Source organism: Lactuca saligna, chromosome 7 (genome assembly GCF_052625555.1).
Source record: "Lactuca saligna cultivar CGN05327 chromosome 7, ASM5262555v1, whole genome shotgun sequence".
Taxonomy (NCBI): domain Eukaryota; kingdom Viridiplantae; phylum Streptophyta; class Magnoliopsida; order Asterales; family Asteraceae; genus Lactuca; species Lactuca saligna.
The window spans coordinates 121,766,958-121,773,868 of NC_136423.1; positions in this window are offsets into that span (position 1 = coordinate 121,766,958).

A 6,911-nucleotide genomic window follows, 5' to 3' on the forward strand; every position below is an offset into this window, starting at 1 on the left:
CCCTATGTATCTTGGATTTAGTTTCCCACGCTTTCCAAATCGTATTAAACCCTTCCACGGTGAGACCTTTAATAAGACGTGGTCTCCTACCTGGAATTCCAAAGGTTTCCTCCTTTGGTCAGCGTAGCTTTTCTGTCGGTCTCTTGAGGCTTTCAATCGTTCACGAATCTGAACGATCTTCTCTGTTGTTTCACGTATGATCTCCGGACCGGTGAGAGTGCTTTCAGGAACTCTTCTTCCAGCTAACTGGGTATCACCCACTTCAGTCCAGCACAGAGGGGATCTGCACTTTCGACCATAGAGGGCTTCAAACGGAGCAGCCTTTATGCTTGTATGATAACTATTGTTGTATGAAAATTCGACAAGGGGTAAATGAATATCCCATGCCTTTCCAAAATCAATCACGCAGGCTCTCAGCATGTCTTCTAAAGTTTGTATCGTTCTCTCACTTTGTCCGTCTGTCTGTGGGTGGTAGGCTGTACTCATGTCCAACCTAGTTCCCAGGGAACTTTGTAGTGACTGCCAGAACCTTGAAGTGAATCTACTATCTCGATAGGAGATAATGGATATCAGAACACCATGCAGTCGCACTACTTCCCTTAAGTAAGTTCTTGTAAGCTTCTCCATTTTGTCAGTCTCCTTGATGGGTAGGAAATGCGCGGATTTGGTCAGTCTGTCGACAATGACCCATATGGTATCGAGTCCACTTGTCGTCTTGGGTAATTTGGTTATGAAGTCCATAGTAATCCGCTCCCATTTCCATTCCGGTATCTCTGGCTGTTGTAGTAGTCCTGATGGTTTCTGATACTCGACCTTAACCTTAGCGCAAGTAAGACATTTACTCACGAAGGTAGCAATTTCTGCTTTCATGTTAGGCCACCAGTACAGTTTCTTAAGATCCAGATACATTTTATCTGAACCCGGGTGAACGGAATATCTTGAGTTGTGAGCTTCAGTCATGACTATGTTTCTGAAACCACCATGTTTTGGGGTCCAGATTCGGTCCATGAGATAGTAGGCTCCGCCACCCTTGACTTCTAAATTCTTCTCCATTCCTCGCAGGGATTCACCCGCCACATTTTCGGGTTGCAAAGCTTCCATTTGTGCTCCCTTAATTTGTGTGGATAAGTGGGAATGGATAGTCATGGTCAGAGATTTGACCCTCCGACCAGTGTATTCCTTTCGACTGAGGGTGTCGGCTACTACGTTGGCCTTTCCAGGATGATATCGAATCTCACATTCGTAGTCATTCAGTAACTCGACCCATCGTCGTTGTCGCATGTTGAGTTCCTTCTGATCGAAAATGTGTTGAAGGCTCTTGTGATCGGTGAAGATGGTACTCTTTGTTCCGTATAAGTAGTGCCTCCAGATCTTCAGAGCAAATACCACAGCTCCTAATTCGAGATCGTGTGTCGTATAGTTCACTTCGTGTGTCTTAAGCTGTCGGGAGGCATAAGCGATAACCTTCCCCCTCTGCATAAGAACACAACCCAGTCCTTGATTTGAAGCATCGCAATACACAACGAAGTCTTCTATCCCTTCGGGGAGGGATAGTATCGGTGCGGTGCACAAGGCCTGCTTTAGTGTCTGGAATGCCTTCTCTTGTTTCGCTTCCCAGTCAAAGGCCACACCTTTCTGGGTTAATGAAGTAAGAGGTTTCGCAATGCTCGAAAAGTTCTTTATGAATCTGCGATAGTAGCCAGCTAGACCTAGAAATTGACGAATTTCAGTAGGTGTCTTTGGTGCCGACCAGTTCTCAATAGCCTTAATTTTGGAGGGGTCAACGTGTATTCCCTTTTCGCTAACAACGTGACCTAAAAATTCGACTCTTCGAATCCAAAATTCGCATTTAGAGAACTTCGCATAGAGTTTCTCCTTTCGCAGTGTTTCTAGGACTTTTCGTAGGTGTTGACTATGCTCTTCTTCACTTCGAGAGTAGATAAGTATATCATCGATAAAAACGATGACGAACTGATCCAAGTAAGGGCGGCATACCCTATTCATTAGGTCCATAAATACTGCTGGTGCATTGGTTAATCCGAACGGCATCACCACGAATTCATAGTGTCCATAACGAGTTCGGAAAGCTGTCTTTGGAATGTCCCCCTCTAGAACTCGTAATTGGTGATATCCCGATCGCAGGTCTATTTTTGAGAAGTAGTTCGCCCCTTGAAGTTGATCGAATAGGTCGTCGATACGGGGTAGAGGATAGCGGTTTTTGACAGTAAGTTTGTTCAGCTCTCTGTAGTCGATGCACATACGGAACGATCCGTCTTTCTTCTTTACAAACAAGACCGGTGCTCCCTAAGGTGAGAAACTTGGTCTTATGAATCCCTTGCGAAGGAGTTCATTAAGTTGACTGGAAAGTTCCTGCATCTCTGCTGGTGCAAGACGATAAGGCGACTTCGCTACTGGGGTAGCTCCTGGAATTAAGTCGATTCTGAACTTGACTTGGCGTTGCGGTGGTAATCCTGGTAGTTCTTCTAGAAAGATATCGGGAAAGTCGCGTACTACCGAGATGCTCTTGATGTCCTTCAGTTCTTGACTTGTATCGACGATGTGCGCTAGGAATGCCCGACAATCCTTCCGTAAGCACTTTCGAGCTTGGATGCACGAAATGATGCGAAGGTTTGTACTAGATTTGTCGCCGTAGATAACTAATGTTTCATTGTTCGGGAGGTTAAGACGGACTGCTTTCTCAAAGCACATGATGTCAGCGCGAAGGAGACTCAACCAATCCATGCCGACTATGACGTCGAAACTTTTAATTTGTACCGGCATGAGATTGATTGGGAAAGAATGGCCGTCCAATGTTAACGTACAGCCCATGTATATGCAATTTGTGCTTTCGGTTTTTCCATTGGCCATCTCTACAGTGAATGATTCTTTTAACTTGCTAGGTTTAGGTTTAAGTAAATGGATAAAGTTTTGACTCACGAAGCTTCTCTCCGCTCCACTATCGAATAATATGCATGCGTATGAATTATCGAGAAGAAACGTACCAGCAACTATAGTTGGGTCAGCTACAGCTTCGTCGTGTCCTATTGCCAAAACTCGTCCTACACCTCCGGTGCCTGCTGCCTTAGGACAGTTTCTCTTGTAGTGGCCCACCTCGCCACAACCGTAGCAAGCCTGCCCTACACTCGCACCGGAAATTCGAGCGATCGGCTTTGCGGGTTCTTTGCAGAAATGAGTTGTGTGTCCTTTCCTGTTGCAGTTGGCGCACTGCATATCTCGGCAAGGTCCATGGTGGTGGAAATTGCACTTGGTGCATTTTACGAGGTTGCCTATATAAGGCTTTGTTGGGTAGGTATTTGTAGGGACTGTAGCAGGTACAATAGCAGCATTTACTAACACAAGTTGTTTCTTTGCGGATTCTTGGGAAGATCCACCCTTTCCTTTGATCCACGCTCTCTTCCTGCCATTGTTGTTGTTGTTGTTGTAGTTGTTGTTTCCTTTCTGTGGTGCTGGTGCAGAAGTGGTTGAGTTCTGATGACCTCCGTAGTCGATCAGAGATTGTGCCAGTTCCTTAGCACTTTCAAAGGTGTCAGGTTTGGAAGCTAACACGCTTGACCGCATCTGGGGCGTCAGTCCCCAGATGTACCTTTCTATCTTCTTGCTCTCGGGAGCAATCATGTCTGGACAAAGGATTGCCAGTTCGCAGAATCTGTTGGTATAAGTAGCGATGTCGGTACCCACCATTCCGAGAGTCCATAGTTCGTGTTCAAGCTTTTGAATTTCTCCCCGCGGGCAGTATTCCCTCATCATCATGGCCTTCAAGCTCTCCCAGCTTATGGAGTTTGCCACGATTAGGGTAAGTACTTTAACGTGACCATTCCACCAAGTTAAAGCTTTATCAAGAAGGGTGAAGGTTGCAAATTTGACCTTGCTGTGCTCGGGACATGAGCAGATTTCAAAGACTGCCTCCGTCCTTTCAATCCACTGCCTCAGGGCCATCACACCACCAGTACCATAAAACATCCTGGGCTTGGCATTGGTGAAGTCCTTATAGGTGCATTCTCGAGGTGTTCCATGACTCTCGCCATGGTTGGACGTGTGTGCGCCAGATCCCGAAACATTAGCACTTGAGTTATTGATCTGTGACATGGCAGCTGCCACTGCTGCGGTGACTGCTGCTTGAAACATTACAGCATCAAATTGGGGTGGTGGTGGTATAGGTATTTCCTCACTGTTGTTTCGCCTTGGATTCCTACGCGGAGGCATCCTTCAACTATAGATGGAAAGAAAACAAGGATAAGAATTTCAGAAATGGAAAATGTATGTGTCTCATGAATTAAATCGCTATAATTCAACAACAAATGATAGTATGAGTATTAAAATAGAAGAATGAAAGTTATTTGTAAGGCTGAGGGTATGAAACAAGTATTTGGGTTCCCAAGGACCATTCAAGGTTCGAACGAAATACTCAGCATAGTAGTAATAGTGCCACTTATATTAATATAAAAGTTGTTACAACGATCAAGAAAATTTGTCCCCTATAAGGATCTCCGTTTACCAAGTTCAAGAAATTTAAAGACTTTTAGCCGAGGTCCTAAGCTATAACAAAATTTGAGTTCTTGACAAGCACTACTTGCGTCGAAAGTTGCGTTTGGAGCTTGACTCCGTATCTGATTGCTTCGACTCCATTAGACGCCTATCTAAATCGGCTTGTTGTTCCCTTAGTTCGGCGAGGGCTGCAATAATTTGCGCTTGAAACGCTTCGGTTTGGAACTGAGCGTTTTCTTGCCTCTTGTCCAACCTACGGATGTCAGAAGTGTGAACCTGCACTTCTACGTTGATATCCCGGAGTCGACTAGCTTGTAATCTAGACTGATAGGACTGATTGGCTAACTTACCCACCATTACCGGGAGTGCTCGATCAGCCGAACTTCCGCCACGGACATCATAGAAGTCCCGGCACATGCCGTAGGGAGGGCGTAGGTTTTGCTGTTGGCTCCAATGGTGGAGGTGACTTCCCCAGACGGGAGTCGGTCCTTGAAAGTTCCTTACGAAGACGGGAGGTTGAATGGGTGGTGGATCGATAACTTCCAGCTCTGAGTCGGTACCGGAGTCATCACCTACGTCTATGGGTTCCTCGTCCTCTTCGGGATCATCTTCGATCCATCCTCCGTTGCCTTGGTTGGGAAATTAGGGGTCGCCAGGGTGGTGAAATCCAGCCATTTGACTATACGAGAATTAGGGTTATAAGAATTGAATAAAGTCGGAACATGTAAAACGTGTAAGTTACACTAGTTTAGATAGCAAATACTCCTATAGTATTTAAATTCTTGTGTTTGATTTTTGTAACGGCTTGGTAAGGTTTTGACATTGTTGCCCACTACGATCATTCCTTGATTTGTGCGTGTCAACTTGCCTAAATACTTGTAAAATTGTATAACATGAAAATAGTTTGTGGTATGCATGCAATTGTACTTAAATGAACTATTAATTTAAGTTGAACGAAATGCTGCTTAAGTGTAAAAAAAAAAAAAAAAGAAATTTGTTTTGTCAGAGAGTATTAGTCCCTTAAGCATTTATAGTTTGTATATCTTATGTGGTTCGATATACTTAGTTCACTATAAACATTGCTCTGATACCAATCTGTCACACCCCCAAACCTGAACGGCGGAAACATTCGGGGGCGGATGACTTCATGTGGTAGCGTAACAAATGAATACATAGTAAAGAAAGCAATACAACCATCATATATATAATTGAAAGTTTACATTTGTCAAAAGTTACATGTTCAAAACCAATTACAATATGATGTAAAAAATATGAGATTAAACTGGCGCCGCAGCATCTCTTCTTCAAAAGCATATTAGTACCTGAAATTACTAAATTCCTGGGACATACAAGTAATTTTGAAAGAGTAGATCAGCATTTAAGCTGGTGAATTTCATAAGTATTTAAATGACAATGTTTAAATGAAATGAAATGTTTTATCTTTGTTTGTATGTGTTTAGAAAATCCTATATTTTCTACTAGCATAAAAGTAGCCTTCATTCAAGACCAATGTTTGTTTCCAAAATGTATGTAAAGGTAAAATAATAAATGAGTTTGAAAACCTTGTAAATCAATGCGTTTTTAATACCCCTTGTGAGTTTTATAACCATACTATTGACTCGAAATGCCTATACACAACGTTCTTCAGGCGTTGGAATGTTATGACGTTTGTCACCCCAAACGGTGGACTGCAGCTAACAGTCAGGGCGCGGGTTGTCAAGCCCGTATAGATCTATACACAAACACCATGCTCCCCCTCCAAGGGATTCTGGTATATAATACAGGACTTGAAATGTGTACTCGAACGTACATGAAGTTAGTGTCTCACAAATCCGTGGTATAAAAACAGATCTACTTGTTAAAATGTAACGTTTGTTCTTGTATACAAAAGTAAACTTCTTGAAAATATATGTTTCTAGTACCTAAGAGTTAGAAATCTGTTAGTAAAACTATACCTATTATAGTTTTAAAAAGTGTGCTTTGTTTGTTTAGAAATACTTAGGAAAAGAATAATTTGTTTATGAAAGCATAAATTTTTGGTGTAGAGTCTAAGATAGAACAGAATAACTTAAGAATAGTTTAGTTTTATACATGTATTACAACAACTTTATATTTTAAAAGATCGAATGCTATTGTAACATATGTTATATATTTATATATAAAAGTTCCTTTAAAAGTTTATAAATCGAATGTGATTTGAATATTTAACATTATATAAAAGAGTTTCTTTATGTAACACACGATAATACTCGTGTGTTTTACTTGTAATCCCCCCTTTGAAAGCATATAAAAGTATTTAGAATAATTAAAACGGTTGATTAAGGGGTATGAAACTCACTTGAAAGTTTTGGAGATAGCGAGATGGAAAACCGGGCAGAGTTTCGTCTCGGGAAACGGATTTTCCT